This window comes from Megascapheus bottae, chromosome 8 (genome assembly GCF_031878675.1).
Source record: "Megascapheus bottae isolate mThoBot1 chromosome 8, mThoBot2.hap1, whole genome shotgun sequence".
NCBI lineage: Eukaryota > Metazoa > Chordata > Mammalia > Rodentia > Geomyidae > Megascapheus > Megascapheus bottae.
In genome coordinates this window covers 66,448,812-66,474,683 of record NC_143516.1, presented here as the reverse complement: position 1 = coordinate 66,474,683, position 25,872 = coordinate 66,448,812, and positions in this window count along the sequence as shown.

Here is a 25,872-nt window from a genome sequence, read left to right as displayed (position 1 = left end):
CAGGTGTTTGATAGATTACAAAATAGCTACTCTAGAAAAGCATGTTTATTGAGCAAGTGTTATTTATCTACTAAAGATTCTTACAATGCAATTTTGCCATTTTAAAGAACCTTTTTGGAAAGCTTGTATCTTAAATGATGATTATAAGGATAATTTTATTGGAATTATCATCTATGCCATCTCATAAACACTTAAAGGCAGAAAGAAGAGAAACACTATACATATTTATATGGGGTAAGCTAGTTCAACATCATAAATATTCAAATATGAAAATGATATCAAAGTCACTAAAATATAATTTATGTATATTAAGCAATGTATATGCATGGTGTGTTCCACTTTCAAACAATAAACAAATATTATACTGTGATGGCTTATAATAAGCAACTGACAGTATTGACTTTGTTTCTTTTGATTTTTGTGTCAGTACCAGCGTTTTATTTGTTAGGGCCTGGCATTCTTGTTTATTGCTGGTGCTCTACCATTTGAGCCACACCTCAAAACTTGTTTTTTGCTTATTAATTGCAGATGGAATCTCCTGGACTTTACAGACTGAGTTGGCTTTGAACCTTGGTCTTCTAGATCTCAGCCTCCTGAATAACCAAGATTAACACATATGAGCCACCCCAAGTGGTGGTGGTTTTGACTTATAAGCTTATGAATATCATCAAAATATTTTAAATGAAATAATGTATTATTAATGAATTGCTTCTTATAAAGAATCACAATTGTGATTTTTTGTTTTATTCTTTATGTGAATTGATAGGACAGGATTAAGGGCAAATGTATTAATATATCCAAACTTAGAATGGAAAGTAGAATCTATCTTTGTTAAACTATATTCCTAGAAAGTTGGTGTTTCTTTGAATACCTATAGTTTGTTTCTTACAAAGATGATAGAATCTTTATTTTAATTATGAAAATAATACTCTAGATCATCTTTGTGCACTACACTTCCATGTGCCTCACACCTTTAAACAAATTTCACCTAAAATGCAAGGCAACCTTTTAATTTACAGCATATAAACCTACCTTCATACACTGAGCATTCACGTCTTTATGTTTTTCCTAAACTTTCCTTTGTTTCCACTTGGAATTGAAGTTTAAAATCTATAATTTCTTTTTACTTCCTTTCGACTTACTTGTAGAGAAGGCATGCATGATGTATTCATTTAAAAATCTATTAGATGTTTTTGCAGCAGAGCTAATGAGTTTAGGTCTGTTTCATCCATGCAGTGTTTTATCCTTTTCAATATGGTGTCATCTGCCAGGCACTGGTAATCCTAGCTATTCAGGAGGCTGGGATCTCACAATCACAGTTCAAAGCCCCCCAGGGCAGAGAAACTCTTATCTCCATGTAGCCCCCAGAAGCCAGAAGTGGAGGCACAGTATGAGTGGTAGAGTACCAGCCTTAAGCAAAAAACTAAGAAAGAGTGAGAAGCCTGCGTTCAAGCCCAAGTATTGGTCACCTGTGTCATCTACACATTTATAGTTCATTTCCAGTGTATCTTGTAGGAAAAACCCAACCATTCCCATACCTCCTTCCTAGTCTCCTGTGACTGTGATAGGGTGGGGTGGTTAAGTCATTTTCTATTCTTGAAAGGCAATTTTTTTCTATACTTGTATCTTGAAAGTACTAAAAGCAACATTTTCAAAGCATCTGCAAAGTAATCAGAACGTACAGTTCTTGTAGCACTTTGCGGTTTTCTTTCAATGTTCATGATGTCTTCTGCATTGAATTTCATGGCATTTTTATTTCAGTAACTCATCTTTATTAACTTGCCAAAACAATCTTATTTGATTTTTATAGGAAGTGCTGTATTTAGTACTCATGTGTTTTCAATTTGTATTATAATTAGAAGAATGTGTGAAATAGAAGCAGAAGAAGCAGAGGCAGAAGAAGAAGAAGAAGAGGAAGAAGAAGAAGAAGAAGAAGAAGAAGAAGAAGAAGAAGAAGAAGAAGAAGAAGAAGAAGAAGAAGAGGAGGAGGAGGAGGAGGAGGAAGAAGAGGAAGAAGAGGAAGAGGAAGAGGAAGAAGAAGAAGAAGAAGAAGAAGAAGAAGAAGAAGAAGAAGAAGAAGAAGAAGAAGAAGAAAAAGAAGAAGAAAGGGAAGAAAGGGAAGGGGAGGGGGAGAGGAAAGGGGAGGGGGGAGGGGGAGGGGGAGGGGGAGGGGAGGAGGAGGAAGGACAAGTTCAGTTGTGTTGGGGTAAAAAACAACCAAGACTTGGAGATTAATGAAGCAGAGGGGATCTGACAAAAGGTAGACCAGCAGCTGGAGTGGCTGATGCATCCATGCTGTGAGAAAGCGAAGCTCAATGATAATTGGAACTGGGTACAGCGTCTGGAGGAAGGATGCAGGGGCAGAAATAGCAGGATTGCTTCTGCAATAGTTCAGATCATTTCTTTCATCCATGTGCAAAGCTTACACAGACTTCAGTGTATGTAGCATTTTATTTGCCTATTATGGCACATCCGTAGGCAGAGTAGTATAATGTAGTTCCATGCCTCACGAGAACTAGTTAGGTACTTATAAAGTGGATCATGAGTAGCCTTAAGTGTGTGTGTGATTGCTTCTGTGCCAAATGAAATGAAGATGAGGTAAGAAAATCACCCGCAACCCTTTCAAACTATGGCGGTGTCATAACCGTATTGCCACTGCTTTGACACAGCTTCAGAAAAGGAAATGTGGGAAAGAGAGTGCAGCCCAGGCCCAGGGGCTCACGTCTGTAATCCTAGCTATTCAGAAGGCTGAGGTGTGATGATCAGCTCCAAGTCAACCTGGGCAGAAACGGCCATGTGGAGGGGAGCCTAGGACACAGAGCTCCTAGCTGCAAACGTGTTCCTCAGGCCTTGGCAGGAGGGTTAGGTGAGGTAAGCATAGGACAACAGGCACCACGAACTGGGGCAGCGACATTCTTGTGGCCTCTGGCTGATGCTGGGGTCACAGGTGCCTGCAGGCTTGGGGCATGGAGGCCAGGAGGCTGCAAAGCGTGTGGGTGGATGGGCTGTGAGTCAAGGATTCATCTCTTACAGTTATATGTTTGTTCATACGTTAATTTAATTTGCCGTGCTTCAGGTTTTAATTATTTATAATGAATCCCACCATGTTTTGTGACTATTAAATGAGCAAAGGGATACAAAACACTGGGTGTGTGATGCAGAAGATGCAGAAGATGCAGTAAAGTTCCTGACTCTTACTTCACCCTCCCTGTACTAGTTACTCTCTCTTCCCTCCCTCCCTCCCTCCCTCCCTCCCTCCTTCCTTCCTTTTTCTTTCTCTCTTCCTGTGCTGTCAGTGGAGCTTGAACTCAGGGCTTTGTACTCTTGCTTAGCTTTTTTACTCAGGACTGCTGCTCTGTCAATGGCATTTTGCTTGCAGACATTTTTCTTTTAACTGTGTTGGCTTCAAACCTCAATCTTCAGATCTCTGCCCCCTAAGAAGCTAGGACAACAGATGTGAGCCAGCAGCACCTGGCCCATTTGTCTTTCTTTTTCTTGACTATATTTTTTATTACATTTAAATAGCTTTATAATGGATAGGAGCTACCATTCAACAAATCAGTTTTTGAGTACATATCTTGATCATTGTCACCCTTTCATCATTTTCTCCTATCTCTCCCCACCCAATCCCCCTTTCATGTTTCTTAATTTTATCGGCTATGCAATAAATATTATGGATGCGTTCTACTGTTTTTCTCTTGATTCCGCTCCTCACTCCCATTAACTCTCTTGCTCAGCACACAAGTCCCCATTTTTGGTGTTCATTTTGTTGCACTATGAGTTAATTGTATTAAGCAGTTTTGCCATGTGAATTTTCCCCTGCAATGCCATACTTCAGTGAATGCATGTGTGTACACTTGCATACAATCCTGTGTGTGTTTGCTTGCACATTTATGAATTAGTTCTAGCTTCCACATAGGAGAGAAAAATGCAAAATGCATCCCTTGTCTCTCTGGGCCTGATGTGTTTCACTTAGTTTATTTTTTTCAGAGTCTACCCATGGCTTTGCAAATGATGTAATATCATTCTTCCTAATGGATGAGTAAAAACCTGTTGTGTATTATATACCACTTTTTCTTGATCCAGTCATCCATTGAGAGGCCTCTGGAAACCTGCCTTCTTATATTCACTTTCTATTTTTTCTCTTCATGGCTGAATAGTCCTTTTTCCTCCTCCTCCTCCTCCTCCTCCTCCTCCTCCTCCTCCTCCTCCTCCTCCTCCTCCTCCCCCCCTCCCCCTCCTCCTCCCCCTCCTCCTCCCCCCTCCCCCTCCTCCTCCCTCTCCTCTTCCTCCATTTTTGTGTTTTCCTGATCTTCCTAGATGCAAAATTGGAACAGAACTTTATTTATATTTTTAGTTTGCTGGTTCCATTCTTTTTAAAAATGATACTGGGGCATCATTTAGGACAGCTAATGCACTCCTCCAAGAACACTAGTTTCTCGACTTCTTATAACCTTCAAGCAAGTCACACATTCTAGTGTCGTTTTATCTTGTAAAAGTGCCTAAAATTTGCTGAAATTCAACTCCCTTTCTTGCAAGTGTGTCAATGTTGAAGTTTGACCTTAAGCCCTCACCCTCTCCCTTCAATTATTATGCTCAAGGCTGGCATTCTACCATGAACCTACCTTCCACTTCTAACTGGTTCATGGGAGGGAAGAGTTTCATGGATTGTCCTGTGAGGGCTGAGTTTGAACCATGAATCTCTGATCTCAGCCTCTTCAGTAGCTAAGATATTACAGACAGGACCCACTAGCATCTGCATATTATCTTATAGAAAAACACACACACTCTCCCACTTTTTTTTAAAAAAAGATAACCAGTAAGGTTAGGGAAAATGTAATCTGATTGATTGAATCTTGCATTATTTTCATTTGTCCACACATTCAGAGCTTTTGTACAGTTTCTGTTCTTGGAAGCTGACTTCCTCAGTGTACTGGAAATGCAAAGTGATGACAAATGTCACAGAGAATCCTGTTTTTCACAAAGCTTTTTTAGAACATTAATTTTATAATGTGTATGGAAGGTAATTCCCATTTGGTCTTTCCTAATAATTATTCAGTTATTGAATACCTTTTAAAATAAAGGAAATACAACATTTATAATAGAAAGTTAGATGCAAATATGAACTTTCACACAGAACAAGAAAAGTATCACTTACAATTTTTAACTGAGTACCTATTCGTAAATATTTAAACTCCAGAAATAAACTTGCTACATTTATTAACTAATTGCACCACCAGGTTTTGTGATACTTTTGTGTGTATTTTGATTAACTTATTAGAAAGCAACTAATTATGTAAAGCTCTCTGTGAAGACTGTAGAAAGGTAATTTAGCTTCTTCCAGTATGCTGATTAAATATGTTTCATTATTATTAATAGCAAGAGTGTATTAGTATGAGAACTTACAGTGAGATATAGTTATTACTTATAATATTTATAGCTTACAAATGCAGAGCTTCTGAACAATTCTATTTTGATGGATTCCTGTAAACATATTGGGTTGATGATCCCATGAAGATATTGCTGAGAATGTTCCTTGAGGAATAGAACTTCTATTTGGAATGGCATCTGTGAGAACTGAATCTTCATATATTAAAACTTCACATGTTTGAGAGCCAAAAACTTCACGTAGACCAACTTGATATGCCACACACTTTAAACCTTATTTGTTCTGTTACCTATGGGAATTGTAGAGTATATATTTTTTCACATTAGACTCTCTGTAAGGATTGCATGAATAAGTCTATACAACCATTTTAGGAATGAACATTGAAAAATATAAATATAGTAAATCCAAGCAAACACATCTCTAACTGAACTTTATTTTAGCCAGATTCTAAAATATCTATGGACAACCCATTGTTACCTGTCTCCAGGTGATTTGTGAAGGAGAGGAAGTCAATGAGAAAAGAGACAACAACGTCAGCGATTACCATTAAAATGCTTCTAAAAGAATCATCAGAAAAACCAGTAACCTAAGAATACATTGCATTGCATGGGAGGGCTCTAGCATACTTGTTCTAGACATTGCTAAATGTTGTGCTCTAGAATTACCTGTATTCTTTTTTTCTGGGAAGTGGGGAGTGGAGACTGGGAGTCAAACTAAATACCTAGTTCTTTTGCACATTGGCTAGTGCTCTACCACGTTAGCCACAACTCTAACCCCATAGAATTACTTTTATTAGCTCCATATGAAGTTCCATCTGATTGCAGAAACTTCTGGATAAAAGCTTTGTTTTTCTCCCCAGAGGAGAAACTCATATACAACATTCTTGATAGTATCAATGGGCTTTCCTCTTCTGCCTTTTGTCAAATGTTAGAAATAACTCCAAAGCAACTGAAGTGGTGACTTCAGAATTGTTCTCTGCTTTTTAGAGAATTCATCTGTGTGCAGTACTAGAAACAAACATGAATGTTCCCGATGCTTTGGCTTACATTCATCTTCTTAGCTTTGAAGCAGGCACAGATTTGAGCCCAGGAAGACAAATCTGAGAGTTTCTTCTCCAAGTAACCAGCTGTAACTCAAGTGATAGAGTTCCAGCCTTGAGTGCAAATGCTAAGAGGGTAAGTACCTACATGTAAGCCCCAGTACCAGTGCAACAGCAACAATAACAAAAACCAAATGGCTATAGCAATATAGATACTAGAGCAGTTAGAAGACAACTATATCTATCTATCTATATGTATGTATATATATATGTGTGTGTGTGTGTATATGTGTGTGTGCTTGTGTGTATACTATATATAGTATATGCATTCTAAACAATGAAAAAAAGACAGTTCAAACCATGGAAGCAAGAAAAGTTGTTGTGGCAAATCTTAGGAATTTGCAGAAGAGACACTTGCTTACCAGAGGTATATGAAAAGTTAAAATCTCAGCAGTTTCATGCTGGCTGCTGGTAGCTCACACCTGTAATCCTAGCTACTCAGGAATCTAAGACTTGAGAATTACAGTCCAAAGCCAGCCTGGGCAGGAAAGTCCGAGAGACTTACATATCTCCAGATAACCACCAAAAACCCCAACTAAACTGGAAGTAGAACTGTGACTCAAGTGGTTGAGCATTGACCTTGAGAAAAAAAACCAACCCCCCCAAAACAAAAAACAAAACTTAGGGACAGTGCTCAAGCCCAAAGGGCAACTTCCAGCACCAACACACACACACACACACACACACACACACACACACACACACACTAACAAAACAAACAAAAAACTCTACAGATTAAGAATCTTAGGTCAAGTGATTTGATTCTAGTTAGTCTCATACTCTTGAGTTCATGAAGAGGTCCACTTTGGATAATGAGACTCTCTGGAGACTGACATATATTTCTAGATGCCAGAAAACTACACGAACCAGAAACATGTGGTACTGTGGCAAGGTTTGCTTTCCCGTAGAATAGTTTAGTGGAATAGTGTCACCATCGGGTTTTTGATATTTCCTATTATACTCAATGTGCACATGTGCAAATGGGACCGAGTAACTTGAGGGGCTGGTGGGTTGGGAGAGAGATGGGGGAGAATGATATAAGAGTGGCATGAATCCACATACATTTAATTCACAAACTGACAGGTTTAATTGAAACTCTTTGGTACAACTACTTAAAGATAATACAAATATATTGAAATTTTCTATTAAAATAGAAAATCTATTTTCTCTCACTAGGATAGAGATTTATGGCAGCCCAATCTTCCTTCTATATTAGTCATACTGTCATTCTGCTCCTAATTTTTGTTATTTGAAACATGTGATAGTACAAATTAAATAGTAGTGCCTTTGATTTTTGTCTGCCAATTTTAAACAGAATTAAAGTTTTATTCTCTATTTTATAACCTGTGGATACTAGTACCCATTACTCTTCTCTCTCCTAGCTTATTATTTGTGTTCTGATTTTTTATTGTGATGATTGGACTACATGCAAGAGGAAGGCTACTAAACACTTTATATTCACTTTGAGCTGATTATTAAGACAATTAGAACAATAAAGAATTTTACATGCAATATCCATGGACTTTCAGAACCAGAAACATTCTCTGTTCAAAGGCGTGAAATCAAAAGTCTCAAATTACTCCACATGAGGCATATCTCACAGTGACTGTACATGTACACTGTGTGCTAAAGATCCGAACACCAGCACGAAAGCCAGTTCCCCACAGACAACCAATCTTACTGGTTTCTGATGTCAAGTAGACAGCCTGTTGTGATTTTTGTCTGAACTCATGTCTGCAATGACTTCTAGGTGTGCAAGCCCATAATGAACCTGTGCAAGGCCACAGCTCAGGATCTCCTTCCTTCCTTCCTTCCTTCCTTCCTTCCTTCCTTCCTTCCTTCCTTCCCTCCTCCTCCTCTTCCTCCTCCTCCTCCTCTTCTTCCTCCTCCTCTTCCTCCTCCTCCTTCTTCTTCTTCCTCTCTCTCTCTCTCTCTCTTTCTTTCTTTCTTTCTTTCTTTCCTTCTTCCTTTCTTTTTTCCATTTGTCTGTCTTTCTTTCCTTTCATGTGTGCCAGTCCGGGGACTTAAACTCAGGGACAGGGCACTGTCCCTTAGCTTTTTCACTCAAAGCTGGCATTTTGCAATTTTAACCACTGCTCCACTCTATTTGGTGCTCAAATGGAGATCAAAATCTCACAAACTTATCTGCACTGGCTGGTTTTGAACGTTCATTCTTAGAGCTCAGCTTCCAGAGTAGGTAGTCTATGAAGGCGTCTGTGAAGGCCTCTGTGAAGGCATCTGTGAAGGTCTCTATGAAAGGTGTCTCTATGAAGGTGTCTGTGAAGGTCTATGTGAAGGAGTCTGTGAAGGTGTCTTTGAAGGTGTCTGTGAAGGCATCTGTGAAGGCGTCTGTGAAGGTCTCTATGAAAGTCTCTGTAAAGGCATTTGTGAAGGTGTCTTTGAAGGCCTCTGTGAAGGTGTCTGTGAATGTCTTTGTGAAGGCATCTGTGAAGGTGTCTGGGGAGGTGTCTGTGAAGGAGTCTGTGGAGGTATGTGTGAAGGCATCTGTGAAGGTGTCTGTGCAGGCGTCTGTGACTGTGCAGGCGTCTGTGAAGGCTTCTGTGAAGGCATCTGTGAAGATTTCTGTGAAGGTGTCCATGAAGGTGTTGGGGAAATTCTCTGTGAAGGTGCCTGTGAAGGCATCTGTGAAGGGTCTGGGAAGGCGTCTGTGAAGGCGTCTGTGAAGGTCTCTGTGAAGGTGTCTATAAAGGTGTCTCTGAAGGCGTCTGTGAAGGCGTCTGTGAAGGTCTCTATGAAAATCTCTGTGAAGGCGTCTGTGAAGGTGTCTGTGAAGGTCTCTATGAAGGTGTCTGTGAAGGTGTCTGTGAAGGCCTGTGTGAAGGTGTCTGAAGGTGTTTGTGAAGATCTCTGTAAAGGTCTCTGTGAAGGTGTGTGAAGGTCTGTTAACCCGTGTGCGAAGGTCTCTGTGAAGGCATCTGTGAAGGCCTTTGTAAAGGTCTCTGTGAAGATGTCTGTAGGTGCTTGTGAAGGTGTCTGCGAAGGCCTCTGTGAAGGTCTCTGCAGGCTCCCTGAACTGGGATGGGTACATCAGTAGGAGAACTTTGTTTTCAACACTGGCTTGCAATTAGTGTTGTAAGTTTTAGCTCCTTCAACTTTTCCCTGGTTACATATCCATTGCTAATGGAAGACATATTCATTTTCAGGAACTCTCATTGTGTCTGAATTTCCCCTTTAAATTCACTTTGCTTGTTGTGTCAGTGCATTATTAACGTCTAGGAGCACGTTGGATCTATTTTCCATATTTAAACATTACTCTGGGCCATGCACCTTGTAATCCCAGATCCTCAGCTCGCTGAGATATGAGACTCTTGGTAGAAGCCAGCTAGGCAGACACATAGGAAACTCTTACCTGAAGTTAAACAGCAAAAACGCAAAATTGGAGGTATAGCTGAGAATGAGCACACGGCCTTGAGTTTGAACTGCAGTAACAGCCTCAGAGTTGTGGCAGGAGGCAAGTGGGTTAAAAATAAAGAACATGACCATGATGTGAGAAAGGGTATCAATGTTTGTGAAGTAATGCACCTTCTATCTGGTGAATATAATGAAACCCTTCTATTAATTACAATAAAATATCAGGAAAAAATAGAGACCATGGTTTTCCTTCTCCACCACATTCAACTTTACATTTATTTTGCTGTGTACATCGGATTTCTGAGTAGGATTATACTTGAAATGAAATATATGCAGAATTCTGCACTCAAATATTTGCAAAGGATCTATTCTAGAACCCAGATAAGGCTTAGTGAGTAGTGATAATATGAAGCTTCCTAGGAACATGGTTTTCTTTTTGTTCTGGCTAAGTATCCTTTCTATTCTATGCACATACTGCTAACTAATCAGCCCTTTTCTTATCCAGCTCTGGCTGATCCCACTCAAAATCTTCGAGAGCAATTTCCACCACTCACAGAGTTCCGGCTCTGCAGAACCATCCAGTGAGTGTGCTTCAAATGCCTTTGTTAGTTAGGACAGAGGAAGGCTGGATTCTTCATGTTGAAGAACATTCTGAAAGACCTCAGTTTCACACATTTTTCAGAAAACTTGAAGTAACATGCATTTATTTTGCCTATGCTTACATTTTAACCACCCACTAAAATGATTAAGTAACTGAAAGAGATAGAGGAGAAGCAAGGCCAAGTTTGTTTCTATCAGTTTGCTTCCAGGCAGAGTACTGTCCTCCTGCCATTCATGGAAGGCATTTTTGGCTCCCGATAGGCCAGTGCCCCTTCTTGTGCCTGGAGTTAGTGCCACTCTTTTCCTTTGAGAAATGGGTGTCCTCTACTCCATGGATTTAGTGCAGTCCTCTGGAATCTGTCCAAGGGTGGAGTGCATGACCCAACTGACATAGCAAAAATACTCCATGGGATTATTCAGGCAGAAGTAGGTTCTGGTCCCCTAGGCTGTGCTAAAATGAGACAGGGAGAGCCCTGATAATTGTAGATCAAGCCTAGTTACCTGTGAGTCTGCTCAACTTTTGACTATGTACTAGGATGGATATATTTTTATATACATATACATATATACATACATATAAATATCCACATGTATATGTATATATGTATATGTGTGTATATATTCACTGCAGAGGTCCTGAGGGTAGCAAGAAATCTATCTCCCTGGAAGGATGCCTAGAATGTAGTCCTACTCAGTCTACTTCAAGAAAAGTGCAGTTTCAGCAAAGTAGAAAATTTGAATATCTGAGATAAAGTTTAGTTTTCCTATTTCCTAACACTGCTACCTCTTCATGCTGCAGATGAAGTTTGGAAACTAAAACTCAAGTTTGATGACAGATTGCTGTTCCCACAGAACAGCATCTGTTCCACAGTTGAGAGAAAAACAAACAAGCATTTAGCAGTTTTCAGTTTGAAACACTCCAGTTTGTGATATATTGAATATATACATACAAATCATTCCTATCTGCATACTACACAATATTCACCATAAAATCAATAATTGTCCCATGGCTGACTTGTTTGTACTGATGACGTGGTCCCATCTCACATTCATAAAGTAGAACAGTGAATTGTGGCCAGGCATGGGGGGGGGGTCTCAGGCATATACTTTGAGATACTCAGGAGGTTGAGATCTGATGATTGCAATTCAAACCAGCCTGGGCAGACAAATCAGAAAGATTCATATCTCCCAGGAACCAACAAAAAATCTAGAAATGGAAGTATGGCCTTCTTGATAGGCGGCAAAAACAATGGGTTCCTGAAGCCCTGAGTTTAAGTGCAAGTAATGGCATACACAACAACAACACCGGCAACAATAGTAATGAGAATAGATCATTCTCACTCTGCCTCACAAACTGTTAGTGATTTCTGTCTTTTCAATTGACATCCTTAAATACAGGCACTTTGTGCTCCATGGCCTGGAGGGATGAGCTGGAATTAAAGAACTCACTGAAGTCATGTGCTATGGAGTGAGCAATGACCTGGGAAGTCTTTACTGTAGTACTCTCCTCACTGCTCATCTTGATTGTGCCCTACCTTTTTTCATCCTGGAAAATACTGAGAGAATTCCATTAGTAATAAAGATGAAGACAAGCTTCTCTATTTGTATTCTAATGCTGGTGTTTGAACTCAGGATCTTGTGTTCTCATTTGGCTTTTTTTTGTTTTTTCCCTCCTGGGGTGGAATTCTACCACTTGAGCTACAGCTCCACTTCCTGGTTTTTGCTGTGTAACTGGATTTTAGAGTCTCACAGGCTTTCCTGTCCGGGCTGGCTTCAAACAGTAATCCTCCACTCTCAGCCTCCTGAGTAGCTAGGTTTACAGGTGGGAGACACCAGTGCCCAGCCAAAATGAGGATGTTTTAAAACCACAATTGACACAGAATTTCATTGCATCATTTCTCTCAATCATTTCTTACTTTTAAGTAGTGAAGAGGGCAGACAAATGCTTGCAGTCTGCCTACTTTTGACCACGAAACCTGAGATTGCATTGTGAATCCAGAATTGCCACTCATCTTTAGTGATTGTCCATCCATCAAGTAAGTGCATACTGAAGGCAGGAAATAAAATGTATATTTAAATCAGGTGTCAAGTTGTGATTTATATGTGATGTAAGGTTCTAAGTCTCTAACTCCTTAACACATGATTTAAAATAAACAGTGTAACATTATCGCCTATTGGCAATGATTCTTGAAGAAAATCTTTTGGTTGGTCAGGTATACTTACGCAAACATCAGAGCTATAAGGCAATTAAAGATAAGTGTCTGGAATAGCATTAGTAAAAGATTGCAGGGTGTTACCAGGTACTGGTGGCTCACACCTGTAATCCTCACTACTCAGGATCTGAAAGCTGAGGTCTGCAGTTCAAAGCCAACCTGGGCAAGAAAGTTTGTGAGACTCATCTTCAATTAGCTGCCAACAAAGCCAGAAAGAAGTGGAGTTGTGGCTCCGTGGTAGAGCACCAGCCTGAGCAAAAAATAAAAATAGCTAAAGAAATAAATTCAGGCATAGCTCTCAGACCCAGAGTTCAAGCCCCAAGACTAGAACCCATTACTTCCTTTCCCCACTCCCACAGGTCGCAAAATCTAAATGCATTTATGAATTCTTTCATGGTGAATTTTCCTGTGCAGGTCTTTATTAAAATTTAGTTGTGTCAGAGAGAAAGAGAGAAGAGATAGATAGGTAGATAGATAGATAGCACAATACCTTTAGATATATAGAGACTAACAGCATGTAAAGACAGACCAAAATCTGATGATAAAAGTAATTTCATAAATGATATAATTGGAGGAAGAAGAAATTAACCTTCAGAATGTCATGTATTTTATTTTAGTCGACAGAGTCTGTGCACATATGTAGAATGTTATTTGTGTTTTTTTTCTTCTTCTGGGACTGAGACTTGAACTCGGGGTCTAATGCATTCTCTCAAAGGCTGGTGCCCTACCACCTAAGCCATGCCTCCAGCTTCATGCTTGCGAGTCTTCGATACATGGAGATAAAGGAGTAGTAATTAGACCAGGGTAATTGAAATATCTGTCATCCTGGTGTGCAGAATATAACAAACTGTGCCTCATATTCAATGTACCTCCATGCCTCTCCTCCCTTCCCTGTTCTTCCCAGGCTCTGGTTACTACTATTCATTTAGGAAGTAATAAATCTTAATTTCACACTCCAATCAATACGGTGAGGCTATTTTATTAAAAATCTATCTCTGGTGCATATTTTGTAAGTATTCTCATCACTGCAAGGTAAGGACCTTCAGAGTCATTAAGTAAGACTAACTCAGGTTAGAGGGAAAAATAATCACTCAGGACTATGCCCAGGTTTTATTGATAAACAAAAACCGCAAGCTGCGTGCCTGTGACTCACACTTGTAATCCTGTGTACTCCAAGGGCCGAGATCTGAATATCACTGCTTGAAGTCAACCCAGGCAGGAAAATCCATGAGACCCTTATCTCTAATTAACTAGCAAAAAGCCAGAAGTAGAGGTGTGATTGACTCAAGTAGCAGGGCATCAGCCTGAAGCAAAAAGGTAGGGATCATGTTCAGGCCCCGTACTGATACCAGACTCATACAATAGATATTTACTTACATATATACATGCATATGTAAAGATACTAAAGACTACAGTCTTTATGATGCCAGACAGTCCCACCAACACTATGTACTGCTTATTGGAAAGCCATGGCAGGCCTGTAATTATCATTATGCTCACGTACACTGTGTTCAAAATGTATAATTATCTCTAGCTCCCTAGACAAATACACACTGCAGTGTTTAGAGCTGCACAATGAAGCCTTCTTGAGTGTACTAAGTGTACAAGTATATTTAGATTTTGCTAAGAAGATCAGAGCAAAAGGCAGTTGTGTTAAGCTTTTGATTATTTTCTGAAGTAGACATCTTTGTGGTCTAAATATGCCTCCTGAAGCCAAATCAGGTTTTATGTTCACATCTTCAGGACACAAAGAATGAAACAGAAAGATCCTGTCCAGTCTATCAACCCCATTAATAAAAGAAATCTTTGCTTATGTGATAACCTATCTGAGAACTTTGAGGATAATTAAGAGTGAGTGCAAGGCATTTATGTAATATGCCCTTTTGAAGTTCTTTCACATAATGGGTAAGACAATGTAATGTGTCTCAAGCCATTCCAGGTCAGGTTCTGTGTGTGTGTGTGTGTGTGTGTGTGTGTGTGTGTGTGTGTGTGTGTTTGTGTGTGTGTGTGTGTGTGTGTGTGTGTGTGTGTGTGTGTGTTTGCACTGGGGCTTAAGTTAGGGCCACATGTTCTTGCTTGGCTTTCTTACTCAAGGCTGGTGGTCAACCACTTGTGACAGGGCTCCATTTCTGGCTTCTTGATGGTCAACAGGTAATAAGAGTCTCTGGGACTTTTCTGCCCCTGGGTAACAGATATAAGCCACTTGCCTCCTGCTTAAAGTCTTTCCGTTCTTGTTGTTTTTGTACAGAAATATGGTTTTCATCTTCATAAATTTAATTTATAGTTCATGTCATAGGAATGCTATTTTAGGATTTATTAGAACAAGTAAGATTTTAAAGGCATCTAAGCACTATTTATTTTTCTCTACTTTCTTGCTAATTCTCTTACTTTTTTAATTAGCAAGAAAAAATACACACAGCAATACTTCTTTAGAAATTTAATTAAGGTATTCTGTTCATGTATTTTTTTCCAACGAGAAGTACCAATTTGAGGATACAATTAACATTTCATAATAACCCACTTTATTAGTATTGCTTTAATAATTAGGTCCCTGGGATCGATAGAAGGTTATGTAAAACAAGGTTACTTCAAAACGTAATAAACTATGTTTTGTGGTACTGCAAAGTAAATACAATTGAATTTTGACAGAATACAAAATATTGTCTTCTCCAATGTCCATCTTTTGGAGGCTCAATTGTTATATAACTGTCATTATTTATACCTACTAATATTTTCTTTAATAAAGAACCTACAGAAAACATTTCCATTATAAAAATAAGTTTCCCCAGCCAGGTGCCAGTGGCTCACGCCTGTGACCTTAGATACTCAGGAAGCTCAGACCTTAGGATCACAGTTCAAAGTCAGCAGAGCAGGAAAATCTTATCTCCAATAAAGTACTCTGGAAAAGCTGAAGTGGTGCTGTGAATTGCATGGTAGACTGTTGACCTTGAGCACAAAGAGGTTCTGGGATAGAGCTCAAGCCCTGAGTTCAAGTGTCAGGATTGGAAATACTAATACTACTCCTAATAACAATAACAACAATAATGCTATATCCCATGAAAATGTGCTTTTCCTAAAATGTTTAAAAAATCAAAAGTGAATATTGTATTTATATTGGTCCTAACCAAGCCATTTGCTAGGAAGCACAGAAAACTCAGCTAATATTTCTTCACTATGTCCCTTTTGGTTTTTTAGGCCCATTTTAATTTTCTTATTTTAATTTATTCCTTTCTTCTTCAGCTTTCTTTTGCCCTAGGATTAGAGGTATTTTCTCATCTTGAGTTGAGATTTCAGAGATCCTTTGGAATCAAAGGTGGTAAGAGGAAATATGGAGTAAAAGGTATCACTCTGTCTCACCTCCAAAATAAAATCAGCTACACAGGATGCTAGTACAGGTGAGAACTTCCTGAAGGTAAACATGGACATGAAAGAAGATGCCTTAGGTACCAGGACATCTGAATTGGGGTGGAAATGCCTTCCCTCTGCTGCCCCTGCTGGCCTTTTGGGGGGTACTGGCCATTCTGCCTCTTCCAGAGTACAGACCTGTCAGGCCCTAGCAGGATCTATACTTTCAGCCATTGTGTGAACAAAGAAAAGAATTTGGGGGGAGAAGGGGGTTGAAGTGGGGGCTTTACAACCTGTGAGACAACATTCATTTCTACAATAGCTCTGGAATTGTCAGAATGTAAGAAGCATGTAGATGTACCAAAATATGTTTTCATATGGAATATGATTGCAGAAACCAACTGAGAAATCCCTCACAGACATCCTGCGAGTAAAATATGCATGCTGGCTTCTGTGGTTTTATCATTATTATAGGATGCACACATGTACCTTTGCATTTTATCAAGGCTTTGTTCTTTTTTTCTTTTTATTTAGTTTTATTTTGTGCTATCACCAGGCCTGAACTCAGGGTTTCGTACTGGTCTTTCATTTTTTTTTTCTTTTTCTTTATGCTCGAGATGGTTACCATTTGAGCTACACTTTCATTTCTATTTTTTTCTGGTTAGTTAGAAATAAGAGTCTGGCTGGCTTTGATTTTGAATCCTCATATCAGCTTTCTGAGTAGCTAGTATTATAGGTATGAGCAATGAGTACCTAGCACAATAAGTTCTTTAGTAGTAATAAATAAGATTGTATATTTTAGACATTGAACTTAATATTAATATCTAAATTTGAAGAAAGTAGACAATGATGTATCATTTATTCTTCATTTTGACTGTTATTGATATCCTGATCACATTAAACTAAAAGTCATTGATAAAGTAAGCCAGCATCAATGTCTACTCAAATGCTAGAATTTTTTGAAGAAGGAACTAAAGAAGAGAAAGATTTTAATACTACAGTTGCATATTTATGCAAACTTATATATCCTTGAAATCAGAAATCCATGAAAAGAGAAGGTAAATTTGAAAGTCAGTCATTTCTAATTATAATTCATCAGTTTTCCCAGCACATATAAACAAATACATCTGTAAGTTCAATTTTTCAACATGAAACATTTGATAAAATTTTGATCACTCTTATAAAGTTGGTGGAAACATTTAGCACTGCAGAAAAATCTGTTTTTGTGAACTGTTATTTGATGGTACCAGCCCCATTCTTGCTAAAATAAGAAATCCACAAGTGAACTCAAGAATCAACCTGTAGCTTATATAGACATATAAATAAGCTGCCAAAATTTACTGATGAGAAGTAATGTCCTTATTACCTTATGAATGTAGCTGTATCTTCTCTATACATCACCCTGACAATAAAATTTAAAACAAAAGAAAATCACAACTGTGCAGTATAACTGACAAAATAAAAATAAATATTTGGACATATGAACAGAGAAACTGAATGACAAATTATTTCATTAGAACATACTTTCTATATTTACTTCTACCTTATTAAATACAAAAAATTGAACAGATTATTAGTGACTCATGTCTATAATCCTAGCTACTCAGGAGGCTGAGATCTGAGAATAGCAGTTCAAAGCCAACTGGAGCAGCCCCATTCCATAGACTCTGATCTTAATTAATCAGCAAAAAGCTGACAGTGGAGTTATGGCTCAAATAGTAGAGTCAAGTCAGACTGTGAGCTGTGAGGCCCTGCATAAAAGCCCCAGGAACAGGGAGAGAGAGAGGGGGGGGAGGGAGAGAGAGGGGGGGGGAGAGAGAGAGAGAGAGAGAGAGAGGAGAGAGAGAGAGAGAGAGAGAGAGAGAGAGAGAGAGAGAGAGAGAGAGAGAGAGAGAGAGAGAGAGAGAGAGAGAGAGAGAGAGAGGGAGAGAGAGAGAGGGAGCTCAAGAAAGAAATGACAAGCACATAAACTCAGTGAAATTAATTAATTTTGAAATTCTAAACTTATGACTTGGAGCCTTTTTATGCATGTGTAAAGGTAGTGGGTTTGAGGGACTCCTGTCATCACTTGGCTTTTTCTGATCAAGTATGGCCATACTTCCTTCAAGGAAGGGAATACTTTTAATGGAGTTTCTACTTTTTAAATCAGAAAGGTATGTCATGTGCCTTTATCGTAGTGATGTAATAATTAAGTGTTTTCTAGTATCTAAATTTGGTATTTCTTCAAAAGTAATTACAAACAGAAAAGCTTTTTTTTTTTTTGCTTTTGCCAGTCCTGGGGTTTGAACTTAGAGTGTCAGGAAAGGTTTTTTTGGGGGGAGGGGGTACGGTTCATGGGGCTTGAATTCTGGCCTGAGCACTGTCCCTGAGCTCTTTAGCTCAAGGCTACCATACAAACCCTCTTGAGCCAAGCCCCACTTCCCATTTTCTAGAGATTAATTGGACATAAGAGTCTAAGGTCCTTTTGTGCCTGGGCTGGCTTTGAGCCTTGATCCTCAGCTCTCGGCTTCTTGAGTAGCTAGGATTATAGGTGTGAGCCACTGCACCTGGCTGGGAGAAAAATTTCATATGTTAAAAAAAAAGCACAACATTTGTTGATGAATGATATTCTTTTTTTTTTTTTTTTGCCAGTCCTGGGGCTTAAACTTAGGGCTTGACCACTGTCCTTGGACACTTTTTGCTCAAGGCGGGCACTGTGCCACTTAAGTCTCAGTGCCCCTCTTTGCTTTTTCTGAGTATGTGGGACCCAGGAATTAAACCCAGGGCTTCACGCATGGGAGGCAGGCACTCTACCACTAGGCTATGCTCCCGGCCTGTGAATGATATTCTTAACAGAAAGAAAGACTATGAAATCACTCAGGCTGAGTTATTTACCTTTTTTCCAACATTTTATTAGCATATATATTAATGGTACTTCCTAGGGGTAAAATTGAGATATTTCCATAAATGTATGTAATGTAATTTGATCATATTTACCTCCTAATATTTACACATTCTTAAATACAAATTAGCATTTTCTTTATTTAGCAGAATTTTCACAGTTTACTCAGTATACCAATAATTGTATTTTTCCAGACAAATTACATTCTGGTATACTGAAAAGTGTCATCTGAGAGTATTCACCTACACAAACATCAATCATGTAAATCAAGTGTGATTAAGTTGTAGGGAAAATATGTGCAAATTTTAAAATAATGAAATCTGGATCAAAATAGATTCTTTCTAAAAATACTGTTAAGTATAATGGTGTATGCCAATAATTATTTTGCTGAAATTACTTATAACTAATAAAACACTATTTTAAAATACATATTAATACATATTTAGCTGTCATACTGTCATTTTTAAAATCATTTTCTCAAAAACAGTTTTGAGTATAAATATTTTTACTAATAAAACTTTGCTTGTTTTAAGCAGTACCCATTTTGTGTGTGTGTGTGTGTGTGTGTGTGTGTGTGTGTGTGCGCGGGCTCGTGTGCTGATATTCAAAGTCTCTTGCTTTCACTTTACCAGTTGAGTTCAACTTCTGGGGTTTTGCTTGTGAATTGGAGAGAAGTCTCCCAGACTTTCTTTCTTTGGGCTGGCTTTGAACCTCCATCTTCCAGGGCTAATGCTCCTGAGTAGCTAGGATTACAGGTGTGAGATACCTTTGTCCTGAAAACCACTCTTTTTAAAAATATAATTAAGCTGTTGAATAATAGCATTTTGCTGATGTACCAATAAAATCAAAGCTATATTCAATGGGATAAGTAATAATCAATGGGATATATATATCCCAAATGTATAATTCTTACTACTGAGTTGTTTTATGCCCCTTCTAAAATACTATGAAGTAGTCTTTTTTGAGTCAAGAGACTCAATACATATTTGACCTGAATTGCTAGTGCTTGTTTTTTAAGTGTAAGAAACATTAAATTCCTTATAATTATTTTGATGTTTAATAATGGCAATTTTACAATCGGTTTCAACTTCCCCTAATTCTATTCTTTTGATTAGACTACATAGACAGAATTGTCCTACTGTGCCTGATTTGTCTGTATAATTTCTCTCCCAGCCTTTGATCCCTAAACACAGTTCCCCAATTACAAAGAGGAAGATGGTAATAAAGTCTCCAGACTACAAAGCAGCAGTTTTGCATTTACATTCACTTCAACCATTCTTAAGTCTCAAAAGCAATCTCTGGGTAGTGATTTTCCTCAAGGCATGTAAAGTGAAACTTGTTATATGCTACATACCAAATAATTTTCTGGTGAGCATGCAATAGCATGAGAAATATCTGCAAAGATTAGCAATAAGAATGGGTTGAGGGAACCCTAGGGCTGTAGCATTCAGAGAAGAGATGGACTTACCAGTGCCCAGAAGGAGAAAGACTGTCCCAGGGAAGTTAGCTTCTCAATGAACATTGAGATGTTAAAGGAAACAGAGCTTAGGGAAGAAAATACAAAGTACCATTTATGGTAGGTTTGATATATGTGTGTGGGAGAAATACTCTGCTTTGATTTTCTCCAGCCATTTAAACATCTTCCACTGCGCTTTCGTCATAGCTACTGAAACTGGAAATTTAACATAGCTCCATTCAATTCTTGTTTCCAAGGTGAGAAGAAGTTAGGCAAGACTGGAATCTAGAACAAGTGACAAAAAGAGAAAGAGGGAAAGAGAAAGGAAATTACTTTCTTTTCAGATTTAATTTATTGTGAAGGTGATGTGCAGAGGGGTTACAGTCATATACATAAGGAAAGGGTATACTTTCTGTAGAACATTTTTACCCCCCCCTTTACTCCCTTCCCCTCCCCCCAAATGCCCCCTCCAAGTTGTAAAGTTCATGTCCAACACTGTCTCGTGAGTATTGCTGTTGCATTGGTTCACCCTTTGTCCTCTGTCTTACCATTGTGTTGTTCCTCCTCCCTTCCTCAGATCAGATACATGTGCGTGCACAAAACAGGATAGCAACATCAAATATAGTGACAAAGGGAGATAAGCCCAAGGAGGGAGGGAAACAAAAGAAAAAATAAACACATTAAACACAACAACAAAGAAAAACCTCCTGTCTCCCTATCTTGGAGTTCATGTTGATTCACACGGTTTTATATGGTCGTGTGTACGTAGCTATGGAGCTGTTGTGTGGCATCAGGAGCATGCAATGGAAAAAGGGCCCTCAGCCAGCCCCACCATTCACCCAGGTTACAGACAATGGCCCTCCGTTAAACTGGGAAAAAGGGTAAGGAGGGATTCGAAGGTTAGCACAAGTCAAACAGTCCTACATCATGAAGGTTCAGAGATGGTGTCAGGTGATCTCAGAGAACACAGACTCCAGATTAGTCAGGTGATGAGACCTGTGATGAGACCTGATGCCTGGCAGGGGTCGGACTTACCCTGGTTTCTAACATGGCTGCAAAGTAACTTCTAGAAAGAATATCCTGGGATCATTTAGTCTCTTGCCCAGACCACCTCATGGGAGAAAACATGATTGGACTCCATAGTCTGGGTAGGTAAGTTAAAGATTTACTTGTTTCAGAACTACTTGTTGACCCACCTTAAGTGGTAATAAAAACTATCCTTCATCCTTAGGTGATGAAGTGCTCAAAAAAATCCATCTTCTGATTTGTTTTTCCAATCCTGGTGGCTACTGATCACTTAGAAGTTGAATGCTGAGTTATGGCTTCTTCTCAGAGACCCTGGGGTCTATCCCTTTGTATAATGTTCCCTCTTATCCATTATCATGGCTGCTACATTGTCAGGGGGCCGGGCAGGGGAAGAGGCAGGAACCCATTGAGGCCGAACACAGATAATGACAGAGTGTGGTCAAAAACAAGGAATGAGTTGTCCCAGTGTTTATCATATTCACATTCAAATATGGCACCAGATATAACTATCTAGCAATTCCGAAGTATGCATAGAAATAGTAAGCGGTTACAGAAGTAAAAGATAAACAGCTGAATATTTTTATTCACAGGCCTTCAATCAGGATCGAATTATTTGCTTGAATTCTGCACATAATTGCCTTATATACTGATTGAAAATATACCCAATATAGCCCCCGAGGAAGGCTCAAGATGGGCTGTCAAGCAAAGATAATTTCAAAGTTAAACATTTAGCAACCTGGCAGGGAGAAAGAGAAGAAAAAAAAATCCACCATGAAATTCAAACAAAATAATTTAGAAGCTTTTTCAGTGGTTGTTTTTAATATATTAAAAAAAAATTACCTGGCCGGGAGTTTGGCCTAGTGGTAGAGGGCTTGCCTAGCATGCACGAAGACCCGGGTTCGATTCCTTAGTACCACATACATAGAAAAAAGCCAGAAATGGTGCTGAGGCTCAAGTGGTAGAGCTCTGGTCTTGAGAAAACCCAAGGACAGTGCTCAGGCCCTGAGCTCACGCCCAGGACTGGCAAAAAAAAAAAACAAAACCCAAAAAACAAACTACCTGTCAGTTTCCACTTGGGGGCTCCTGAAGCCATGTTCCAATGGTGTGAAATCTTCCATTAATTAATGCTGCTGAAGATGAACATGAATCACAGAGAAAAGGCAAAGTTACTCACAACATCAGCTTTTAAGTGGTGGACAATAGATACAAGTGATTGTACAGAACTCTAGACTCAAATAGTAAAATGTTCCTTAGTTGAAAGAAAAAAAAAACCTAATATGTTTTGAATACTTCAAAGAACCTGACATTAGATATATGTGACCCCACTAAATTACCATGTGTGCAAGTGGAAAGTTCAGAAAAGAGATTGCTGTGAACAAGGAGAACAGATGAAAAGTGTAAACACACATGTGCACGCACACACACACAAAGCCCTCCCAACAAAAATTTCAAAGCAACATTAGTCCATTTATTCCACAAATACTTTTGGCATATGTAACATGTTGAACACATTTTAAAATGTTTTCTGTCTTCAAAAATGACTTAATTTCCAAAAATTGTCTCACAGGGTGATTTTATAAAATGTAGACAGAGTGTTTCAAGCACTTTTAATTGTGTCTTTGTTTATTTTGAGATTGAATTTTTAAATATTTTCATTTCTTGAGATAGCCTCTCTATGTAACCTATGTAGGTCTGAAATATTCTATGTAATCCAGGCTGGCGTTGAACATGCAGCCTTCACACCTTAGCTTCTTCAGTGCTGGGGTTGTAAGACTATGCCATCTCTGTCCACCTTTCAGATTGATTTATAAACATGAGCTGATCATGTGGTAAACATGGTATTTTATCTGTTGATATTAGAACAGATGGTTCATTTCAGTCAGCAACTGGAATAAGTTAATAATCCATGTTAAAGAGCTAAGACTTTCGACAAGGATGTCAGTTAAGGAAAGGAGGGAGATGAAACTCATATTTGCTTATTATAACCCTGAAATCTACAATGCTGCTTTGGGGTAGGAAAGAAACTAGAACAGAGAAAAGCAGATGAGAAATAACATAAGTGATTGTGACCCTGATTGCATTACTGCTACCAAACAGCATCTCTGCCGAAAATGTGTGTGTGTGTGTGTGTGTGTGTGTGTGTATGCATACTCAAATGCATATTTCTGAAGAACAAAAATCTGAACTTTCATTAGACTCCAGACCCTTGACCTGTCTAGAAATATGGCCTAGAGAAACTGCAATGTGTTGTCTCCGTATCTCAACAAATGATGCACAAAGAATTATTGGTGAAAGTTCCATTGTATGTGAGCTTTGCTATTTATAAATCTTAGTGTTTATTGCTAATGAAATTGTCACTCTAGATTTTCCAAAATTATCAGGCACCTTTTAGTGAGTAACTAAAATACAGCCATTTGGATTTCCTAATGTCATATGTGCTTTTGATGATTAAATTCTGAATCAATTAATGAACTAAAATTCAGATAGCCTTTAGGGAAATGAAATGAAAAGTTCCAGTTCTTTATCTAATAACATTTTCTACCAAAACTGGAATCACACTATTTAATGACTGGTAATTTAGATATGATGGAGTGAAGGCATTTAGCACTTCACAGAAAAAAAAACGAAATTTTGTATGTTTTATTTATACATTCCCTGTTGGTCTCAAATCATTAAATAAGAAAAAACTTTCTGCAATGATATAAAATAATTAAAATAGACCAATGTGAAAATGGTACAGAAAAAAAACTGTAAGAGACAAAATTTTCAAAGCTTTTCTTCTCTCCAATTTCCTGTCTTTTCACACTGACACAAATCAAATCTTATAATTATAAATATTATAATTATTCTCAGACTGGTTTCTCTATAAAAATAGTTATACTAATCCTTGTTACAAATCCAAAGTGTTTGAAAATGATTTGTTATAAAGCATTTCACCAGACACAGACTTAAATTATATACCAGAATTATTTAAGTTGTGCTTCTGGTTTTTTTCCTTGCTACTTATATTGGGAAATCCGTCAAACTCATGCCAATATGAGGCCCAGAATTTTATTTTATTTTTATTTTTTGTCTATCCTGGGGCTCGAACTCAGGGCCTAAGCACCATCTTTGAGCTTTCTCAAGGCTAGTGCTCTACCATTTGAGCCAGAGCTCCACTTCTGGCCTTTTCTGTGTATTTGGTATTGAGGAAGTGAACCCAGGGCTTACTGCATGTGAGGCAAGCACTCTACCCCTATGCCATGCTCCTGGCCCAGAGGCCCAGAATTTTTGTAGTTTAAGTTATCACTGCCTATGTTATTCTGCTGTCTGTTGAACAAATGAGGTCAGGTTTATCTATTTAATTTTGAATCTGGAGTCCACTAATCAACATAGATGAGTGGTAAGCAGCCTCCTTGTTCCTTACAGATCCTCTCTGTTACATTTTGCCAAAAGTAAGCATTTGGTTTACTTTTTGTTTCTTTTTATTTCAGATCCTCATGTCATTTTTTTCCTATTGGTTGTGGGGCTTAAACTCAGGCCCTGTGTATTGTTCCTGAGCTTTATTGCTCAAGGCTAGCATTCTACTACTTTGTGCCATAGCCTCATGTCTGGTTTTCTGGTGGTTCACTGGAGATAAATCTCACAGACTTTCCTCCCTTCTGAGGAGCTAGGTACGCATGAGACACCAGTACCTGGCTCATGTCAATTCCTCCCTCCCTTCTTCCCTCCCTCCCTCTCTCCTCCCTCCCTCCCTCTCTCCTCCCTCCCTCCCTCCCTCCCTCCCTCCCTCCCTCCCTCCCTCCCTCCCTCCCTCTCTTCCTTCCTTCCTTCCTTCTTTCCTTCCTTCCTTCCTTCCTTCCTTCCTTCCTTCCTTCCTTCCTTCCTTCCTTCCTTCCTTCCTTCCTTCCTGGCTTTGAACCGTGATCCTCAGATCTCAGCCCCCTGAGCACTAGGATTACAGTCGTGAGCCACTTGTTCCTGACTTCATACCAATGTTTTTATCATCCTAGTTTGATTCTTGCCTCTCTCTTTTTCATTTTTAGGCTTAATACTTCTATTTATATTTCAAGTGCATTTATATTCAATACAATTCTTCCTTTCAAAAAAGAGAAAGGGCATGTAAGAGTTTAAAATGGAGTTGGAAAACTATTTTACTGTTAAGAGCCATTTGGATACTTACATCATTCCTGGGGCATACAAAATTAACGTAAAACTTAGCCCATTACGTTTGCTCAAATATTTCATTCATTCATTCTTAATGTGAAGGCTGCAACTGCTTCTCTTTGGTGAAGCACAGGATTCTGCTGGTTTTGGTGAAGTTGCTCTTTTGAGGTTTCCTGGGGTCAGTCCTGAGCACATTCAAGTATTAGTGATGCTAAGTTTTCCAAACAAGGGTGCCTATATCAATGCGTGGCTCGTCAATGTTGGAAAGCCTCCGTTGCTTATGTAACATTTGTAGAACTCAGGTGATGGTTGGTGCTGCTCCCTTTCCGCTCATCATCACTTTAC